Genomic DNA, 21771 nt, shown 5'->3' with positions numbered 1-21771 from the left:
CTGCAGGCAGGTGGGGAAAACGAGAGGAGCCAGGCGGAGCCCCCAGCCTCCACCTGCACTGTAAAGCGAGCCGGCCCCTTAAGGAGGCCTGGGAAGGACTCCCCAGCTGCCTTCGGCTCCTCCCCTTGCCAGGCCCGCAGCTGGCCCTGCTCAAAGGCTGTGCAGCCGGCTGGTGGCTGGTGGGGCAGGTGTGGGCAGGATGCGTGGCTATTCCCAAGACAGGATTTCTTCATCTATCAAACTAGAAGCACCAGGCATTTGGCTTCTCTGGGCTTCCACCAGTACCTCGGACATCTGTTGACTTAGAAACTTTTTCTTGATGTTGGACTTACTTCTATACTAGAGCCGCAGACAGGACCTCCAACTCTAGGGTCCTAAGATTTGTCAGGACACAAAAGAGCCTGTGCTGAAAAAACTTCAGATATTCTACATGCAAACACAACACCTCAGGGTTGAAAGGATGCTTAAAAACCACTCTATCCATATCCTCTCCCTGTCTCCCCTACACACACACAAATACTCACTGCCAAGAACTTTTATTTCACACCCCAGGAACCCAGTTCTTTCCATTTTCTTTTTTCTTTTTATTTTATTTATTTATTATTGTTATTAGTTTTTTTGAGGCAGAGTCATGCTCTGTTGTCCAGGCTGGAGTGCAGTGGTGCAATCCCTGCTTACTGCAGCCTCGAACTCCTGGACTCCCACATCAGCCTCCCTGGTAGCTGGGACCACAGGTGGGTATCACCATACCTGGCCCATTTTTAAATTTTTTTCTAGAGATGAGGTTTTGCTACATTACCCAGGCTGGTTTTGAACTCCTGGCTTCAAGAAATCTCCCCAGTTCAACCTCCCAAAGTGCTGGGATTATAGGCGTGAGCTACTGTGCTCCATCTCTTTCTATTTCAGCTCCATCCTTTGAAAGTCACAGAAGGCTAGGTTCATGTCCAGCCCTGTGCTATGCTCAGGTGCAAGATGAGCAACCACAGACCCTGCCACAACGAGTCACTTGTCTGGTATTGGGGGTGAGACAAAACATCCAGAAAAACATCATTCTACAAAACAGAATCAGCACCGAGTCTTCATGGAAGATACAGAGCTGGAGAAGAGCCCCGAGGGCTGGGTGTGATTTCCAGGCAGACGAAGTGGAGGGGTGGCCAAGACAGGGAAGAGCAGGTGGTGGGGAAAGAAACCTTTCTAGAAAGGCATGTTGGAGTCAGATTGAGGAGGCGCTTGCACACCCACCTTGCATACTCAGCTGGGGAGAGTGCATGCTATTTGGTAGACAGCAGGGAACCACTGAAGTCAGAGGCAGAGGGGCGGCCTAGAGCAGACCCAGGTTTTAGAAAGTGAATCTAGCAATGGAATATAGAATAGATTCAAGGGTGGAGAGACTTCTTTCTAGAAATACCATTATTAGAATACCTATCTTCATCTCGTATCTCCTAGTTGATAGCACAGTTTCCCAGAGACCTCTTGTAGCCGGGGAATATTTGGGGTGACCGAGGCTTCAAAGAGAGAGAAGTTCCTAATCCAAGGTCAAGATGCTGGGTCCAGGATTATTTATTTAATGGGACACATGGATAATACCTCCCTGCTTTGGACCTGAAAGAAATCACAGAGGGCTTTTATTTTTTACGTAGATGAAGACATAGAGGCCCAGAGAGGGGAAGGGACTTTCTCAGGGTCCCATGGCTGAGGGACATGGCAGAGCCAGGATCGATGGTCCACATCAGGGCTCTTTCCACTAACGTGCTGTGGGGCCGGTGGATGAGGACTTAAGAGCCAGCAGAATTCATCAGACCCTCAGACCTCAATGGTAGGCAGGTTTGCCCCAGGGGGCATACAAGAACACAGCAGTAGAGAGACGCTTTCAGTCCTGGTGGATTTTTCTCCCTACCCCAATCAAAGGGGCCCCTGGACTTTTGTGACAGCTGATACAACGCTCTGTATTTTTCTCACCACTCTTCTGTCTTGTTTCTCTGAGTGCTTGAGGCATCTTATTTCCGTCTGTTCCTCTGCCTTTTCTGTCCTAAGGGTTCTGTGACAGCAAAGGCTGTGCTGGTCGCAGTTGCTAACAGTCGGTACTTTCAAAACTGAAAAGCAAGTTCTCTGCCTCTCTCATATGTGCACAGCTTAAGCCAAACCCAAACAAAACGGAAGGGTTGCTGGGTGCCAGTCAGCAGGGCTAGCTACCCATAGAGCGACACTACATAGGGAGAGATTTCCAGACAGGAGGCAGATACGTGTCCTGATGCCAGGTGGGATGTCAGTGACAGGGCAGAAGAGGTGGGACATCCCTCAATCTTAGACACACTGGGTGCCAGGGGTTCCTTTGCCTACTGACATGAAACTCTCAGAACAGCATCTCCCACCTTCCTCTGGAAGATTCCTCAGCCTGGTACCCGCTCAGGCGTTTTCATCTTGCCTTCTAAAAACCTGGCAAGCCAAGGGAGGGGACAAAGCTGTAGCAGTGTCCCATGAGGTTTCCAGAGAGGGGACCCCTGGAGGCAGGGCCTTCCTCAGGAAACACCTCCACCCAGGTCAGGCTTCCCTGGTCTCCCAGAGGAACTCACCCTCACCTGGCTGGCAGTCTCAGAAGCAGGTGGAGAGAGCAGGTAAGTTCTAAAGACAAGGCATGAGGTTTTTCCTGTGTGTTGATCCTGAGCCCAAGTTTGGGGAATGGACAGTGGCAAAAAAAAACATGATTTTGGAAATCAGATAGATCAGTGTTCAGATCCTAGCTCTGCTACCTGTTAGCTGTGTGACATCAGGCAAGTCACTTGGCCTCTCTGAGCCTCAATTTTCTCATTTGTAAAATGTGTTACAAATAGGTAATTGGTGCCATGAAGAAAAGTCAGCATGGAGACAAAAGGTCTCTCAGCAAGGCAATCTTTACTTTCTGCAGAAAGGGTGCTCAATTGCAGATGGAACAATGGCGAGAGAGATCCTGGCTCTGCTACCTGTTAGCTATGTGACATCAGGCAAGTCACTTGGCCTCTCTGAGCCTGAATTTTCTCATTTGTAAAATGTGTTGTGCCTCATATAGAATTTTTATGAAAATTATATGGCCAGTAGAAGTAAAAGCACATGAAGCATAGTAGAAGCTCAGTTAATGTTAGTCTCACCCTCTTCCCCTCAGTTCCAAAGGGAGGAAACCAGGCATGAGACTGAGTTGCCTGTGTGGGAGGGTCATGAGTGCCTGGTAGAGGCAGGTGTCCAGGGGGTCAGGGAGGGACAACTTTAGGGTCAGGTTGTGCTGCCTGCGGAGCTACCTCCTTACCCTCTTATCTGCTTACCCTGGCAAAGGGAGATGGTTTAACTGGAAACAGTATGGGAAGGAGTCGTTGGTACCTTGATCACTCTGGATCTCCATCTGTGTGTTCAATCTGACTACGTTAAAATAGATTGAAAGCCTATGAAGTTATGTAGAATGGGCGGCTGTGATACCATTCAGTGTCCTGAGGTCAGGACTCAGCGCTGAAAGTGGGTGTCGTGCTCAGATTGGCTTATGCCAGATGTGGTGCAGGAGTGGAGGAGCTGAGGGGAGAAGGCTGGGAGGCCATCCAAGTCAGCTGGGCTTCTGTCCTCCCTCGGGAAGGACCCCACAATACCATCTCAAGCCCGTGCATGGGACAGACTTTAGGGGAGGGAGATTTCTCCCCAAGGTCAGTGGCTGGACAGAAGTGGGGTTATTCTCCTTTCCTTTCTTCCTTCCTCCTTCCTCCTGCTTCAAAGCCAATGTCTTTCCCATCTGGATCATTTTCTGGATTATGTAGCACAAAAGGTCAGGAAAGGGAGAGAAAGAAAAACAAATAAAATGAAACTTCTCTCTTAGTTCAGTTTATGGGGGTTGTACACGTGGGAGAGGACATACATCCGGCTGAGTCTCACATAGGAAAATGCAGAAGTCAAGTTAAAGAGTCTAATTCTGCACTGGAAAATTGGAGAAATAGTTATTCTGCCTAAACGGCATTAAACAAGATGGGGGCAGCCTGGGTGGGCTGAGAAGAAGATGCTGGTGTTTTGGACACACATTCCCTACCAGGAACACATATACGAGTCCTCCTACGTGAAACAGGCAGGCTGGCATTTAATGATTTAATGTACCTTCCAGGAGAGCTCCGCATTGCCTTCCTTCTCCTCTTTGTCTTTTTCTTTCTTTAAGTGGAGGAAACTTTTCCCTGTTCATGGTGTGGCCCAGACAGCTGAGACACACAGCTATTAGGGCTCAGATCTGATGTTAAAACCTGCATCGTCAAAAGGCCAGCAATTTCTCCATTCCCCCACCCAAGTCCTAAGCAGGCCCGACCCTGCTTAGCTTCCGAGATGAGATGACATCCGAAGTGTTCAGGGTGGTAGGGCCATAGACAGTTTCTCCATTCTAACTTGTTGGTGTCTGCGGTGGAGAAGGCAGTGTCTCCACCAACACAGGGCTCGCATGGCTTGTAGGGATGCCCAGGAGAGGGGATGCCGAGTTTGTTACTTGTGTCAGTTCAGTTGAGAGCTGTCTGGTTCTAGGACCAGGAGTGCTCCAGGAGATATCAAAGAGCTGCCTCGAACCAGGTAGCCATGGGACTTCCCCCCAGGCAGTCTCGGCCCTCTCTCTCGAAATTACGCAGTGGTGGGAACCTCCCACCTGTGGGATTGAGACACTGAGTTCAAAGGGCTGCCCTCTGCACAGTCCCAGGAACAGCTATTAAACTCCCACTTGACCTTGCTTCGGGGAGTCAGGAGCTGATGAGAGATGGGGAGCTTGTTAAACTCAGGCAGCCTGGAATTAGCCTCAGTCGCATTGGCATAAAATGCTTTCAGGGAAGCCTGCCAAGAGTTGAAAATCATGGTGCTGCGATAGGGTCCCTGCTTAATAAGCCTCCACCCAGGAGGGTCTTAGGGAGGTACCAGGACAGGAGACAAGAGGAAATGGCCACACAAACCCAGAGCCCTCCCTGCTTTCCTGCCAGCAGCTGAGAACTGTGCTCCATTGCCTGACCCCGGAGCAGTTGAGGGACCAGTAGGTGGGTGGGGATCTTCTGGCAGCTGCCAATTGTGGATGTGGTTTAATTGCAGTGCTGGTCTCAGGGTCTTGCCCAGACCTGAGCTTCTGAGGGAGCAGGACAGAACTCTGCAGGAGGAAGTGGCAGGAGGACCCCCACGATCAGCCGCTTGTCTGCCTGGCCCACTTCTAAGGATCAGGGAAGGCTCAGCGTTTGCAGGCAAACCTGTTACATCCATACCCAATGATAGAAGGATGCCTCCAGAGGGGAGGGTCTGTCCTCAGGAAATTTTTCATCTGTTGGTTAGATCGGTGACTTCCAAGCACTTTAAGAGCAATTCCTGCAAACAATTGATACATGATTACAAATCTGTTTTCCTAAATCTAATCTCTAAAGGCCCCAAATGGAATTGCTGTGAGTTCTTTAGATAAGCAGCCAGAAGAAATAGAGCCCATGGCCCTGTGAAGTTGGAAACAAATGTAAAAAGAGTTTCAGCCCAAGCAATCCCACTGTGTCGTAAGTCACCAAGTCCCATATGTCTAAAAAAAAAAAAAAAAAACCAGCTGCTATTTTTAAGCTCTTAATTATATCCTTCTTTTACAAATAAAATTTTACTCAATACTTACCAAAACCCTATGAGGTGGGTACTACCCATAGCTCCAGTTTACAGACAAGGAAATGGAAGTAGTGGCCCAAGACTTGGGGGAAGAGGATTAAATGAAGGGATTACCTGAATCCAGAGGGGAGGGTTGGAAGACGCAGGGGAGGCAGAGGAGGGGCAGGTTGGGGGCAGAGTTGGGGTGAGTTCTAGAGGAGCAGGGGAGCTGTGGGGAGAGGGGTGCCAGGGGCCCCAGTGGTGGGAGAGCCATGTGCTCGATGCCTGTGCGGGTGTATTGCTAGACTGCTGTTGACCGCAACCTAGGTTTGAAGCCAGGTACTGCCACTGGCCAGATATAAAACCTGAGGCATCATTTGTTTGCATCCATCAGTTGGGGTAGTAACAGTGCACCCTCTTGGGGTTGGGGTGAGGCATGCACCAGATCATGTGTGTGTCGTACATCGTCCCATACCTAGTGCACAGGACACACGCAGCGAATGGAAGCCCAAGAGGAAGCTGTGTCCTCCCCGCCCTGGACTGGGCACTGCTGTTTCCACTTGCGCATCGCCTCTGGCCAGAGGTGATGGCAAGGGAGGGAGGCTGTCTCCAGGCAGCTTCTCCTGAGCAGTGGCCACCCACTTCCTGAGACGTGGGATGCTGGCAGTCAGCCTTTGCAGAGGCTCCTGACAACATCCAGGTCTTGATTCTGCAGCGAGGCGGTGATTTCAGAATCCCCCAGCTGTGTGGGGGAGGGAGGGAGACAGTGGGAAGACAAGCTCTGCTGGGCTGAGCTGACAATACCAGAAAAGCTTCACTCCTCTTTGAGAAGGAAAAGGAGCTTGTAAGGCTGAGACGGAGCAGGAGACAGGATTGCATCTGGGGCAGGGAGAGGCAGGAGGTGGGGGCTGGGCAGACCCACAGTCGGGATTCCCCATCCCCAGCAAAGGTGTGGAGGACCCCACCCTCTGCTTGGGGGTGGCCCATCTGCAGGTGAGCTGGCCTAGGGAAGGGGAAGAAGCCAGGCAGCATGTTTTTTTTTTGGCTGGAGTGCTTTGGCGTGATTAGCTCACTGCAACCTCTACATCCTGGGCTCAAGCAATTCTCCTGCCTCAGCCCCCCAAGTAGCTAGGATTACAGGCATGTGCCACTATGCTTGGCTAATTTTGTATTTTCAGTAGAGATGGGGTTGCACCATGTTGGTCAGGCTGGTCTCTAACTCCTGATCTCAGGTAATCCACCTGCCTCAGCCTTCCAAAGTGTTGGGATTATAGGCGTGAGCCACCATGCCTGGGCCCGGGCAGCAGCATTCTTTCTCCCCTTCACTCACTCTTCTCTCTCTGGACTGAGTTCTGGGAGCATTGCTGTAACCTCCCTGCCCTGAAGACAGCACAGATTCTGCAGAGGAGCAAGGCAGGGTCAACAGCCAGGGCAAGCTCATAGACCCTCTGTAGAGCCAGGAAGGGAAAGAGAGTTGAAGGTGGGAGCGAAAGAACAAGGTGGGCAAGGGTTTACATTTTACTTTCACCTTTTACTTCTTGCTGAGCATCTGCTGAGCAGCAGTGTCCAGCCCTGTGCTGACAGCAAAGATGTGGGAGTTTAGACTCCCTGCCTTCCAGGGTGCGAAGCTCCAATGAGGAGCTGGGCCCCGTGAAAGGGTGGACTTTACTCCATGTAAAGTCAGGAGATGGTGTTTAGGAACTCATATAGTGTGGGTTTGAATTCTAGCTCTGCCTCTCATTTCCAAGTGACCGGCACCAAACACCTTTCTTGTCCTCTCTGAGACATGTTTCCTGATTGGTAAATTGGGCAGAAAGAACCACCTCGTAGGATTATTGTGATAATCTTTTAAAATCAATGTATTGAAGTATAATATACATGCAGAGGTGTGAGCAAACCATAGGTGAACAACTAGACAAGTTTGCAAATTTTTCATATAAATAGAAGCCTAGTCAAGAGAGAACATTAAAAGTACCCCCCGGAAACCCCTTGTCTTCATCTGCTAATCCCTACTGCTCCCCATCCTGACACCATAATTTTTACCTCTTTTTAAACATCTTACTGAATGGAATTGCACAGAACGTGTCCTTTGTGAAACTGGTCCGTGTTGTGATTGTAGCAGCAGTGCTGTCATTCGTACCCGTTGCCCCCTGGGATCCCCTCTACACATGAACCCCAGCCCATTCATTCTACTGTGCATAGGCATTTAGGTCTCCGGATATTTTGAGTTTGGGACTCTTACGCACAAAACTGCTAGGTCTTTAAGTGAACACATGTGGCCATTTCTGCCAGGTGTACATCTACGAGTGGGATTGCTGGGCTTATGTTCAACTTGGATAGACACAGCCAAACATTTTCATAGTGTGGCTGAGCATGTCTGCACTCCCTCCAGTGGTGTATGAGAGTTTCACTTGCTTCACATCCTCACCAGCACTTGGTATTATCAGACTTTTTCATTTTACCATTGAATAGTGGCCTAGCGGTAGGTATTTAATTATGATTTTAACTTACATTTTCCTAATCAGTACTCACAGTGAGTACCTTTTTATATATTTTTGTCCATTAGCATGTCCTAGCCTGTTCAAAGCTTTTGCTCCTTTTTAAATTTGGTTTCTGTTTTTCTATTAGAGATTTACGAGAATTGTTTTCTATGTTCTGATATGAGTTCTCTGTCAGGTGTGTGTATTGTAGATATCTCCTTCTATTCTATGGCATGCCTTTTCATTCCAAGTTGAGACCTTTGATGAAGAAAAATTCTTAATTTATTAATATTTTTCCTCTAGAATAGTGCTTTTTTAATGACCTGGCCAAGAAATTTTTGCCTATCCAAAGGTCAAGAAGATATTATCCTTGGTTTTCTTCTAGATGCTTTAGGGTGTTAACCTTTTGCGTTTGTATCTACAATCATCTGGAAATATTCGTGTGTGGTAGGAAGTAGGAGTCAATATTTACTTTTTCCTCAATGGATACTGGTTGACCCAGCAGCATTTTTTTGTCTCACTTCCCTGCCATGTCTCCTTTTTCATAAATCAAGTGATCTTATATATTTGGGTTTGTTTCTGAATTCTATTTGGTTCCATTGGTCAATTTATTTACCTGTATCAATACCACATTGTTTTAGTTACCATTAAGTCTTGCTGTCTGCTGATATACACCCTCCAGCTTAGTTCTTCACCAAATGGTCTTGGTTATTCTTGCTCCTTTGCATTTTAGTATCTAAGCTGCTAGGATGATTGTGATTGTATTGTCATTAGGTCAATGTGCGTAAAATGTAAATCTTTAGATTATCAAGTCTGTGACCCATGAACCTGGCATATCTCCACATTAATATAGATTTTCCTTAATTCATCACAATAATACATTAGAGTTTTCAGCGTAGAGGTCATACGCAACTTCGGTTATATTCATTCCCAAGCATACACATTTTGCAAATTATATGTTTTTCAATGTCTTTTTTGATTTATTTGTTGCTAGTATATGGAAGTTCAGTTGGTTTTTGTATATTAATTTATTGTGAGAAGTAAATGAGATTATGGGTAAGCCCCAGAGACATAGTGGCGCTCACTGACTCATATCTACACATGGAAGAACTGAGGCAGGTCAGGGTGGCAGGCTCAGTCCTAAAGGATATGGCCAGTGAAGGAAGGCATCAGGGTGTGGAAGTTGATGAGCTCACAAGGGCAGGATTTTCATGATGAGTAAAAGGAGGGAGAATCTCTACGAAGGGAAACAATGTGAGAACCACAAGAAAGCCATCTTGCAGAGACTTGAATGGATGAGAATGTTGGTACTGCACTTTAGAGTTTGTAAAGCCCTTTGCGTCCATTGTATCATTGATCCTCACTGTGTGCCTATGAGGTCACCACCTGTGAGCTCTTTATGTCATTTTCAGAGATAAGGAACTGGGCTCAGAGAGTAAAGAGGCTTGGCCGAGTTCTCCCCATGAGGAAGTAGTTGTAAGATCAGTTTCGATCACAGCCTTTTCATTTCACCACTTAGTGGAGGGGTTTTCTAAGACTATCGGATGGGAGCATGGGTCTTGATGAGATAGGCTATGGGAGCAGGGAAAGGTTATCAGGCAGATAAGTGACCCAAGTGTTGAAATCTGTGTGTAGAATGACCTTTGTGTAGAATGGGTTGGAGGCAGAAGAGGTAAGCCGGCTGCCTTGGGGGTTGTCATTACATGCTAGGCATGAGATGATGCAGGCCCCAAGGTAGGGAGCAGAGAGGGTGAAAATGAGCAAATGCAGAGGCGAGAACCACAGAGTGTGGCTTAGTACCCTGAGGTCAGGTCTACAGGTCTCCACGGACAATGTACACGTACAAGTGAAGAACACTCTCTTGGGCTTTTGGTTCTTAACACTCTCTCCATTAAAAAAAAAGTGAAATGTGCATGCCTTTACCTTCTCTTAACTAATCTTGTGATTAAAACAAAAACAAACAATAAACTCCTTCTTTCTCATCCTCTGCTCTGATGGCTGCGGGCTCCCAGCTCTTATTCCACACTGACCTGGTTATCTTCAGAAGGGCAGCTGTGCTCTGGTCTCCCAGAGATGGTTTGCCTTGGCTGTGCTCATCCTGTTAGCTCAGTCCTTCATCCAGTGACTCCCTTTTAAATGGCTCTGGCATGGCCGGTGCTTCTTCAACATGAGGCTGAACTTGCTGGTGGGCATTTGCCAACAATCCTTTCTCTCTTCTCAAAGCGTGTTTGTTTGCTGATCCAGCCAGAGCCTCTCAGTTGGAAAGAGCGGTTATGAAGCTGCCCATGGGGAGATGATGAAAGGAAGCCCCAGAGAGAATGACTCACTCAAGACCACACAACTAGTCAATGGCCCAGCAGAGCAAGTTCAAGTCCAGGATGTCTGACCTCCAGTCCATTGTCATTTCTACTCCACCATCAAGAAAGAGGGGTTGGAGCATCTATTGCTTGGGCAACCCTGAGATTTCCTATATTCAGTTGGTTTTGCCTCTGGTGGAAGCCTGATTTGCTGACTTGGAAGATTTCCATTGATCCTAGGCCTGAAGGAATAGAGAGGCCTGGATTTGGGCAGGCAGGATGCACATTAGGCCAGATGTGCAGTGGCCACAGCTGGTTACTCTCTCCTCTGTGACCTGAAGTTGCAGCCAGAAGAACCTGAGTCCCTCCATCCTGCACTCCAGCCAAGCTGACATCTCAACAGTGTGTCTCACACTCTCTCCTTGCTGGTAGGAGCTGCTACTCTACATAACTCATATTCCCTTCTCTAGAATGGACCATCTGTCTCCCCAGAACAACCAGGTGTGGAGGAAAAACTGAAGTAGAAACGGGCTGCCTGCTTGGAAATGGCTCTCCGTGTAAACTGCTGAAATTGTATCCCTCTCCGGGTTTCCAGAACAGACTCCAGTCTGTTCGGGCGGCTATAAAAAAATACCATGAACGAGGTAGCCAATAGGCAGCAGAAATATATTTCTCACAGTTCTGGAGGCTGAGAAGTCCAAGATCAAGGTGCCAGCAGATTCAGTGTCTGGTGAGGACCCACTTTCTGGTTCATAACAGGTGCCTTCTTGCTATGTCTTCAGATGGTGGAAGGGACAAGGTAGTTCTCTGAGGACACTCATCCCATTTATGAGGGCTCCACCCTCATGACCTAATCACCTCCCAAAGGCCCTACCTCCTAATACCATCACATTGGTCACTAAGTTTCGACATATGCATTTTTGGGGGACACAAACATTCAGACCATTCAGAACATCCCTTTCTCATGAGACAGTTCCAGAACACATCTGAGCATCCATGAAATGTCTTCTTTTCAGTCCTGCCCAGTGAAGCCACTGGGGAGATCACTGGGTGGAGATACCTTCTCCAGAGCTCTTCTCAAGCCCAGTCAGGCTCCATCCATCCCACTTCTGAGCCCCCAGGGATGCTCCATGGTGCATGAGGATGGAAGAGAAAGTGCCCTATTTTATTCTATTCTATTCAAAGAATTCTATTCTTGAAATATCCAGTGGGACCAACATGTATGAGTATCTACTACTATATGCTAGACATCATCAGACAACTCCCATGCACTATCACATCCTCTCATCTTTAAAACCCCAGGGTGTAAAGATCAGTGATTTTTAACTGAGAAAGATTTTGCCCCCTACCCACCCACCTAAGGAATATTTGGCAACATCTAGAGACATTTTTAAAGGTCACTACTGGTGGAAGAGGGGAGTGAGTGCAACTGGCACATAGTATGTAGGGGCCAGGAATGCTGCTAAATGTCCTACCACACACAGGACAGCCCCTTACAACAGAGAATTACCTAGCCTTTGTCAATAATGCCAAGGTGGAGAAGCCCAAGCACAACTTAAATGCGAAAGGAAAAACTACAGTTCAAAGCAATTAGGTAGCAATTCTTACAGCTAGTCAAGAAGGAGCTACGTTACAGTCCTCATCTGTTTGACCTTAGAGCCTATGCTTTTTTGGTCACCAAATGCTCCTGGTGCTCAGTAGCAACTGCCCCCAGGTCATATCTGTCATATCTGTGAGATAACTCATTCTACTGTTTTCCACATGGCCAGCAAACACCATTCTGCATCTGCCAGATCAGAGGCCCAGCAGGCTCAGAGAGCAGCTGCTCAGAGGCAAGCCTTTCCCACCAGTGCTCTGGAGGGCTACAGAGGCATGAGCCGCCACCTCTTCCTCCCTGAAACTTGAAGTCTCTAATGAGTCATTATGGTGTGTGCACATGAAAGGCCTTGTAAGTGCCAGTGAGGGTATTGCCAAGAACCCCATGGCTGTCAAAGGACTGTGGACCCTCGTGGTGACTAGAAAAGGCCCTCTTCATGGAAAGGCAGAACTAGAGTGAGTCTTGGAAGGCCTGGTGGTGGGATTGCAGTACTCAGAGGAGAAGTTCAGGTCCTAACATCAGAGAGAAAGGATCCTGTTTCTGAAGGTCAGGGGGTGGCCAGGGGCTATACTTTGGGGGGCTGGTAGCAGAATCAACTATAATGATAGCTCCATCCTTCCACCAACTCTTTTCTCTCTTATCTCCTGTATTAGTCCATTTATTTTTTCATTGCTATAAAGGAATACCTGAGACTGGGTAATTTATACAGAAGAGAGGGTTATTTGGCTCACAGTTCTCCTGGTTGTACAAGCATGGCCCCAGCATCTGCTCAGCTCTGGTGAGGCCTCAGGAAGCTTTTACCCATGGTGCAAGGTGAAGGGGGAACAGACATATCACATGGTAATAGAGGGAACAAGAGAGAGAGAGGAGGAGATGCCAGCCTCTTTTCAATGACCAGCTCTTGTGCAAACGAATTCAGCAAGAACTCACTCATGACTGTGAGGAGGGCACTCAGCCATTCTTTTTTTTTTTTGAGACAGAGTTTCGGTCTTGTTGCCCAGGCTGGAGTACAATGGTGCGATCTTGGCTCACTGCAACTTCTGCCTCAGGTGCAAGCGATTCTCCTGCCTCGGCCTCCCAAGTAGCTGAGATTACAGGTGCCCACCACAATGCGCAGCTAATTTTTTTTTTGTATTTTTAGTAGAGATGGGGTTTCACCATGTTGGCCAGGCTGGTCTTGAACTCCTGACCTCAGGTGATCTGCCCACCTCAGCCTCCCAAAATGCTGGGATTACAGGCGTGAGCCACAGTGTCCAGCCCACTAAGCCATTCTTGAGGGATCCACCCCGGTGACCTAAACACCTCCCACCAGGCCTCACCTCCACCCTTAGAGATCAAATTTCAACATGAGATCTGGAGGGGACAAACATCCAAATGATATCCTCTCCCATCTCACAATCTTACCCTTGTCCTGCTTCTGCAATGATTTTCTGCAACCATTCCTATAACCATTACGTTAAAAAATACTGAGTAGACACCGTCTTTGCCGAGTAGCTCAGGGAGAACAACTGTTCTTACTGCCATTGCAGCCACCCAGGCCCTGGGGAATGATTTGAAAGAACAGATAAGCAAAGTGTGAGCTGCAGATCATCGGCATAGACCTGGCTGGTTAGAGAAGAATTCAGCCTAGAGAGGAGGTAGAAGGTAAGTCTGGGAGGTACTTGTGAGCGGTTTTTTAGAGAGCCTTGAATGCCAGGCTAATGTCCAGGTGGAAGGTAGGGAGTGCAGCTCCCAGAACTGGCTGGATCTAGGGAGGAAGGATGGGAGGAGGAGAGCTGGGTCTGTCCGGAGTGATGTCGCTGACAGTGCTTTAAGGAAGGGAACTGTTAGGACCACCCTGCCCCTTCCTCCCTCCCTGCTCTGCTGTGCCCACCAATTCTCCTGGTACTTCTTGAAATAACATTAGCGCAATCGACTCCCCAGCTATTAAAGGGGAAGGCAGTTCCACATTCAGGCGGTGCTGCTTTTTTATTTCAAGTGTTCTCACTGCTAATGGGACATGGGGTCTGAACACATGTGCACGCGCCTCTGTGCATGTGGCAGCGGGAGGAATTATCCCCATGAATGTCAATGAATGGGCAGGGACAATGAGGTACAGTGAATGAGCAAGTTGTAAGGGGGCCTTTCACAGAGGTCTGAATGACAAGTGAACTCTGAGGAAGACTGCCAGCAGGAACACGAGCCACATCCAGAGAATGAGAGAGGACTGTTACGCCTGACAAAGCCAGGCTGCGGGAAGAGCCAAAGTCCTTCCAATTAGCACTATTACTGGGCAGATGAAAGCAGAAGGAAGGGTACACCCTTATTGTGGGCTACACTAAGAAGATCAGGGCCGATTCTTCGAAAGAAAGAACTGAGAAAACGAGGGAAATCCAGCCTCATCTGGGGTTGGGGTGGTGCCTAAGGGAATAAGAGCACTTTCACTGTCGCCTGTGTAGGAGGATGGCCTAAGGCCTCTTTCACCTCTTTTCTCGGTGAGTAGCAATTCTACTTCTTGGGATGGAAGTGAAATCAGGAAAAGAAAATTCACTGGCAATTTCAGCAATTTTTTTTTTTTTTTTTTTTTTGAGACAGGGTTTCTCTCTGTCGCCCAGAGATCATGGCTAACTGCAGCCTCAACCTCCTGGGCTCAGGTGATCCTCCCACCTCAGCCTCCTGAGTAGCTGGGACTATGGGCATGTGCTACCATGCCCAGCTTATTTGTTTGTTTGTTTTTATTAGAGTTGGGGTCTCACCATGTTTCCCATGCTGGTCTTAAACTCCTGAACTCAAGCGATCTGCTCACCTTGGCCTCCCAAAGTGCTGGTATTACAGGCATAAACCACCATGCTCAGCCTTTTTTTTTTTTTTTTTTTTTTTTTGAGACAGAGTCTTGCTCCATCACCCAGGCTGGAGCTCACTGCAGCCTGGAACTCCTGGACTTAAGCGATCCTCCCACCTCAGACTCCCAAGTAGCTGGGACTTCAGGTGCATGGCACCACGCCCAGCTAATTTTAAAATGTTTTGTAGACATGGGGGGGTCTCACTATGTCACCCAGGCTGGTCTCGAACCCCTGGCCTCAGGCGATTCTCTCAATTCAGCCTTCCAAAGTCCAGCAATTTCTGAGGCAAATAGCTAGATGTCTGCTATTTTTTATTTTCCTGTCACCAGCCCACTAACATATCTTCCAACTTCTTTGAGCCTGTCTGATTTCCCTCCCTCCTTCCTTGGATGGCTGTTTAGCTGGGTAAATGGAGACAAAACAATGTTAGTCTTCAAGAAGCCCAAAGACTAGCAGAGGGGATAGACAGATAAAGAACAGGTTACTTCAGAAACAGAATGAAATCAATTCTCTAAGAGTTTCAGTCTGCCATTGTACAATAACAGACAAGGCAGCAAGGAAAACATAGGATGGCTTCCTGGAGGAAGGACCTTGAAGGATGGGTTTTCACAGGCAGAAGGCTGGAGATATAGGGACAAGTTTTGTGAAAGAGATTCTAGGTTGTGCCTGTGGCACATGAGAGCATTATGTGCTGAGTGGCATTTGGAAGAAATGGTGAGAAAGCACTGACAGGTGACAGGACAAACAAAACTGGCAATTGGGGTTGGGACCCAGGGCATAAAGGGTCATGAATGTACTGCAGGGAGTGAGTACAGATCTCCGAGGAAAGAAATTAAGACAATTATTGGAGAGAGGAGAGGCTGGAAAAGAACCTGAAGCTGTCAAGTCTGTGTTTTAGAAAGGCAGTGCCTAGTTGCTGCAATGTGGAAGATCTATTTGAGCTAGGAGAGAACTAAGGCAGAAAGTCCATTCATTCATTCGATGAATATGTATTGAGCTCCATATTAGCAGCAGCAAATCCATACAGGCCTGCAGCAACCCCAGTTCTTGCCTCCTCAGAAGAAAGAATTAGACAGAGGAGGTATAAGGCAGAGTGAGAAACTGAGGCAAGTTTTAGAGCAGGAGTGAAAGTGTATTAAAAACTATCAGGGCAGGAATGAAATGGAGTGAAGCACACTTGTAAGAGAGCCCGGTGGGAGGCTTGTGAGAGAGTCAAGTGTACGGTTTGACCTTTGACTTGGGGTCTTATGTTGGCATCTTCCTATTGCGTTATTTCCTCCTGATTCTTCCCTTTGCGTGGGCTGTCCACATGCACAGTGGCCTGCCAGCACTTGGGAAGGGCAAATGCTGTACATGCACCGTGTGTTTACTGAAGTTGTGTGCATGCTCATTTGAGGAATTCTCCACTTACCTGTCTCGTTCCCAGAGGAAGGTAATATACCAGTTATACCATTTTGCCTCTTAGTGCGCATGCTTGAACCCACACACCCAACTGCTGAGATCTTATCAGGAAGCTGCTGATCACCAGCTTCAGGTGTTTCTACCTACTGGGAGACTGCCGTTCCCTGGCACCAGCTGTGACCAATTATTATTTTAGAGACACACTGTAACAACCACCTGACCATCTGATGATCACCTGACATTCCTGGGTTGGGGACTCTCCTGCCCTGCTCATGCCTGCCCGACTACCTACTGTAAGACAACTATGTGCCAGGCGCTGTGCTAAGTGATACATACAGTGGTGAGCAAGACGCTCCAAGGTGCTCATAGTAGATGAGACTGTTTCCACACACACATTCTCCTGCTCCCAGCCTTCCCTCCAGTCCCAGGGTTCCCAAGCTCTGCACCAAGCTGGAATTGGCATTAGACACAGCAAGTCCTACTGGGAAATGGCCAGGAGGCTGACAAATCCTGCTGTTTTGGATCTTGCACCAGATTCTTGGCACTATGGTGCACAGAAACAGAGAAAAGGGTGCTTTTAGGACAGTTCGCCCACCTGGAGTTGCTGGAATTTTCTAACACCCCACCCTACTTCCTCCAACTCATAGATTAGCCTACAAAGTGAAAATCCACAGTTAAAGGCCCAGTTCTTAAACCATTTCTTGGTTTGTCCTGTTGGAATTAATACCAGCCTTATATACTTGTTACTGGAAAGAGGTCCTCATCCAGTCCCCAAGAGAGGGTTCTTGGACCTTGCTCAAGAAAGAATTCAGGGCAAGTCCATAAAGTGAAAGCAAGTTTACAAAACAAAAGAATGGCTACTCCATAGGCAGAGCAGCAGCATGGCTGTTCAGCTGAATATACTTATAGTTATTTCTTGATTATATGCTAAAAAAAGGGGTGTATTATTCATGAGTTTTCCAGAAAAGGGGTGGGTACTTCCCAGAACTGAGGGTTCCTCCCCTTTTTAGACCATATACGGTAACTTCCTGACATTGCCAGGGCATTTGTAAACTGCCAAGGCACTGCTGGGAATATCTTTTAGCATATTAATACACTATAATTAGCATATAATGAGCAGTGAGCACGACCAGAGGTCACTTTCATCGCCATCTTGGTTTTGGTAGGTTTTGGCCTGCTTCTTTACCACAGCCTGTTTTATCAGCAAGGTCTTTATGACCTGTATCTTCTGCCTACTTCCTGTCTCATCCTGTGACTTAGAATGCCTTAACTTCCTGGCAATGCAGCCCAGTAGGTCTCAGCCTTATTTTACCCAGCCCCTATTCAACATGGAGTTGCTCTGGTTCAAATGCCTCTGACATGCTTACCCTTAATCCTAATGTCCAGTATTGGGAACACCTTTAATAAATAAACCGTTTTCCTCTGATCTAACACCGTTAACAATCAACCCAGAAGACTTCTATTACCAAATATGTGGGGTTTTCCCAACCAACAAGAAAACAATCAGCTCTGCAGAGGACCCTCTGATGTCCTCTCATTCAGTTCATTTATGGCACTACCTACCTGGAGATTAATTCACCAGGTTCTTTCACCGGTACTTCTGACTGGCTATAAATTGGAGTTCCCATGACCCCAGCCTTGGGTTTGATTAATTTGCTAGAGCAGCTCACAGAACTCAGTGAAACACACTTACTGATTGATTGTACAGGATATTACAAAGGTTGTAGATGAAGAGATGCGTAGAGAAAGGCAGGGGAGAAGAGGTGGGGTGCTTCCATGCCCTCTCTGGGCACGCCACCCTCCAAGACCCTCCAGGTGTTCAACTATCCAGAAACTTCCTGAGCCCTGTCCTTTTGGGTTTTTATGGAGGCTACATTGCATAGGCATGATTGATTAAGCCATTGGCCATTGGTGATCAACTTAACCTTCAGCCCCTCTCTCCTCCCCAGAGGTTAGGGGCAGTGGCTGAAAGTCCCAACCATCTAATCCTGCTTTGGTCTTTCTGGTGACCTGCCCTATTCTGAAGCTACCAACCATCAGTCAAAAAAAAAAAAAAATCACTCTGGAGACTCTAAGGATTTTAGGATGCCAGGAAATGGGGTCAAAGACCAAATATATATTTTATAATATCATAGTCATCCATTCATTAAACCAGCGTATCTTAAAATGAATCTATCCCAGGATTATATTATTTCTTGATAACCAAAAGGCCTCTTAAACATTTTCTTTCTTTCTTTATTTTTTGGAAGTAGTTATAATGGGGGAGTAGGTAGGGGGCTACTAGCTTTATAGACTTCTCCTCCCATTAAAATGTGCTCCAGTCCCAAAAGCCTGCCTTCATTTCTACAGGCTACACCATTTCTTCTACCAATGTTGAAATGCACTCAACCACATACCTCCTTTCTTGCAGCTAAGCCCTGACTCCTTTTAGTTAATAACAGCTCACCCCGGCACGTGACATCTGCAAAAAAGAAATCCAATCCTCATAACCAGCAGCTATGATACAGTCACTGCATTCAGCTCGTACTGCTGTCCTTGCCGTGCACCCTCACCCTTCCCCACAGGGCCCCTTCTCTCTGCCCAGTCATTCATTTACATCACAATGGAGGTCCTCTCCAGAGTCCCAGTCTTACCCCCTCCCTCTGCTGCTAGGACTGGACCCACCAGCACTTTCCATCTTCCTCGTCCTTCCTTGTTTCCTTCTCTTTCTCCTCTCTTACCCCGAGATTGCCCCTTACCCTTTAGGATTCCCTCACCTATGCCTTCTTAGATTTTTTCTCCTGCTTAGGCCCTTCCCCAACTCCCAGCCCACCTCTCTCGGGTCTGCAGGAAAGCTTCTCCCGGGTGGGGGAAGTAAGGCTGGGAGCTAACCCATATGGACAATTCTTTTTTTTTTTTTTTTGAGATGAAGTCTTACTCTGTTGCCCAGGCTGGAGTGCAGTGGCGCGATCTCCGCTTACTGCAACCTCTGCCTCCCGGGTTCAAGCGATTCTCCTGCCTCAGCATCCCAAGTAGCTGGTATTACAGCTGCCCGCCACCACACCTGGCTAATTTTTGTATTTTTAGTAGAGATGGGGTTTCACCATGTTGGCCAGGCTGGTCTCGAATTCCCGACCTCAGGTGATCCACCCGCCTCAGTCTCCCAAAGTACTGGGATTACAGGCTTGAGCCATGGCGCCCAACCATAATTCTTTCTGTCCCCAGTTAATGACTTATCCATCTCTTCCACACACATTAGTCTCTGTCCCCCACCCACTGCCCTTCAGAGACTTCCCTCCAGGAAGCAAATATCATAATCCTGAGAGGTAATCCCATTGAGACACACACACACACACACACACACACACACACAGTCTCATGGCAGCCACTCTATCTTTGTTTTTGATCACAGCGCTCCAAGGAGCCCACTCAGTGAGGGACCAAGGGTTAGGTCAAGGGGTCACTGAGAACTAATTCAATCTTTTGTACAAATCCTAACTTCCAGTTTAGGTGGGGCCACCAATGCATCCCGCTTTACTAGGACTTTCCTGGTGATTTAGCACTGACATCCCACATCCCAGAAATTCCCACAGTCCCAGGCAGATCAGGACAGTTGGTTGTGCTGTGTCCCAGATTATTTTCACAAAGTGGAGCTTGGAGTGCAGAAAAGCTTGACACCAAGGGAGTGTTGACGCTGGTACACGCACTTACGCCCCATTGGGTTACGCTGTCCAGCTGTAATCTTATCTCCACATAAGGGGGGTCTAACACTCAGGCCCACAGACTCCAACACGCCCACAGCCTTGGACCCAATGCTCAGGCCAGAGTGCCACTGAGGCATGAGTGCCCACATGGAGAAGCCTCCATCACACACCGGGATGGAGATGATTGCCGCTATGCTCCAAGCTACCTAGTGTATTCCAAGGGGTTCCCTAGGATGAGGAGAAGGGATGAAAAGTTCGTAAACACCCACTGTGTAGAGTGTTTTATGGTGTTGCATTTGGGAAAGGGTAGCTGGTAGAACATAGGCACCATAAAATAAAATATGATGCATAAACACACGCTTATCCATTCATTCAACAAACAAGCACTGAGTCCTGGGCCAGAAGGTACTGTGCTCGAAGCTGGGAGTACAGTGTTGGGTGAAACACAGTCTTGCCATCTACTGAGAAAGAGCTCAAAGTAGAAAGCAGCTGTGCTACAGAGTGATTAATGCCCACTGTAAGAACACGCAGAAGGGGCCTCACAGATACGGGAAGGCTTCATAGCGGAAGAGTGCCTTCTGAGCAAAGTCCCAGGGGCTTTGGGCCTAGGGAGCAGCGTGGGAAAACCTAGGGCAGGGTCCGAGGGAGAAAATGACAGATTTACAAACTCCAGTCTCAGAATAGATGGAGGGCAGGACTGGGGAGGGGAGGAGAGGAAGTGGTGGCGGATGACTTGAAGATACAAAGATACACAAAGTCCCAGTCATGAAGGCCTTCTCTGCCATGTTAGGACATTTGGGCTTTATTTTTGGGGCAATAGGGTAGCCTTGGCAGAGCTAGGAAAAAAAAAACAAACATAACAGGTCTATTAATTTCCCAAGGGAACTATGATAGCAACTTAGACTAAGACAGTGGCTATGGAATCTCAGGGAAATGCTGGTTTTGAGGAAAAGCAATACTGAGACAGGGCTTGGTGGCTGGTCAGATGTAGGGTGAGGGCTGAGTGGGAATCAAAAGTTCCTGGTTTGCTTAGGTTTCTTGGGACCGGTTTCTGGCTTGATCACAGTTGTGCTATTCACTAACACCGGGATTCCAGAAGGAGGGGCACGCTGAAGGCAGATGGATCCTGGCAAGCAAGAGAGAATGAAGAATTCCACTGTGGATGTGTGAGGGTGAGATGTGGCCCCTCCGAGGGAAGCGCAGTTGGATGTTTAGGGCAGGAGCTCAGGGGAGAGGATTTGGCTGCCGATAACGATCTAAAAATCATCCCCATGTGGATGCAGCTGACGCCGTGCAGAAGTAGCAGAGGTCAGGGTCTCAGATACAGCCTGAAAAGCATCCACATTTAGAGAATGAAAGAGGTAAAGGTGACAGAGGACAGGCTGGGCAACAGGAGGAAAGCCAGGCAATCACGGTATCACATAAGCCAAGGAAGCAGTGTTTCAAAAAACACAGACTGAAAAAGAAAGAGACAGAGCCGCCGAGAGGTCAAGTTTGCTAACTATTGGGAAGGTCCATTGGATTTAGCAACATCCCGGAGGGCAGCTCTAGTGGATTGGTGGGGACAGAAACCAGGGCCTCTGTGGATTGAAGAGCCAATGAGAAATGATCGAGCAGCAATAGTGAGTATGATGTTCTGTCTCTCTCGAGAAGCTTGGCTGTGAACAGGAGAAAAGACAGTGGTCCCTGGAGAAGAAAATGGAGTCCAGGAGCTTGTATGTTATTTTTGAATTGGGAGACTTGTGCACGTTTAAATGCTCATGGGAGAGAATAATAGAAAACTGGAAGTGAGAAGGTTGGCGTTGACGAGAGTCACGCCATGGCTGGAAGGATTAGTCTGAGATGAAGACAGACTTCTGTTTCACGGTGACAGGCACAGAGGAGGCAGCAGTTATGTCAATT

General features: G+C 47.8%; 1 protein-coding gene and 1 long non-coding RNA gene across 3 annotated transcripts in view; one reads left to right on the top strand and one right to left on the bottom strand.

The window, feature by feature from the left end:
* Window positions 1–21771, top strand: part of LZTS1 (leucine zipper tumor suppressor 1) — a 57699-nt gene that overhangs the window by 9428 nt on the left and 26500 nt on the right. The window contains exon 1 of one of the 2 annotated variants that reach the window (XM_016959183.4): window positions 20881–21491. The exons of the other annotated variant lie outside the window; for it this stretch is intronic. The gene's annotated coding sequence lies outside the window, so the exon portion shown is untranslated. Of the gene's footprint in view, window positions 1–20880; window positions 21492–21771 lie in introns of those variants that run through there. 2 annotated transcript variants of the gene reach the window in all.
* On the bottom strand, window positions 3825–18768 carry LOC107976258 (uncharacterized). The gene is made up of 2 exons (XR_001720082.3): window positions 18583–18768; window positions 3825–5334 (listed from the first exon to the last, which is right to left on the bottom strand). It is a non-coding gene; the product is annotated as an uncharacterized LOC107976258 (long non-coding RNA).

The sequence above is a fragment of the Pan troglodytes genome, chromosome 7 (assembly GCF_028858775.2).
Source record: "Pan troglodytes isolate AG18354 chromosome 7, NHGRI_mPanTro3-v2.0_pri, whole genome shotgun sequence".
In the NCBI taxonomy this organism is placed as follows: domain Eukaryota; kingdom Metazoa; phylum Chordata; class Mammalia; order Primates; family Hominidae; genus Pan; species Pan troglodytes.
Note: the sequence above shows the minus strand (reverse complement) of the source record. Positions and strands in the feature narration are given on the sequence as shown.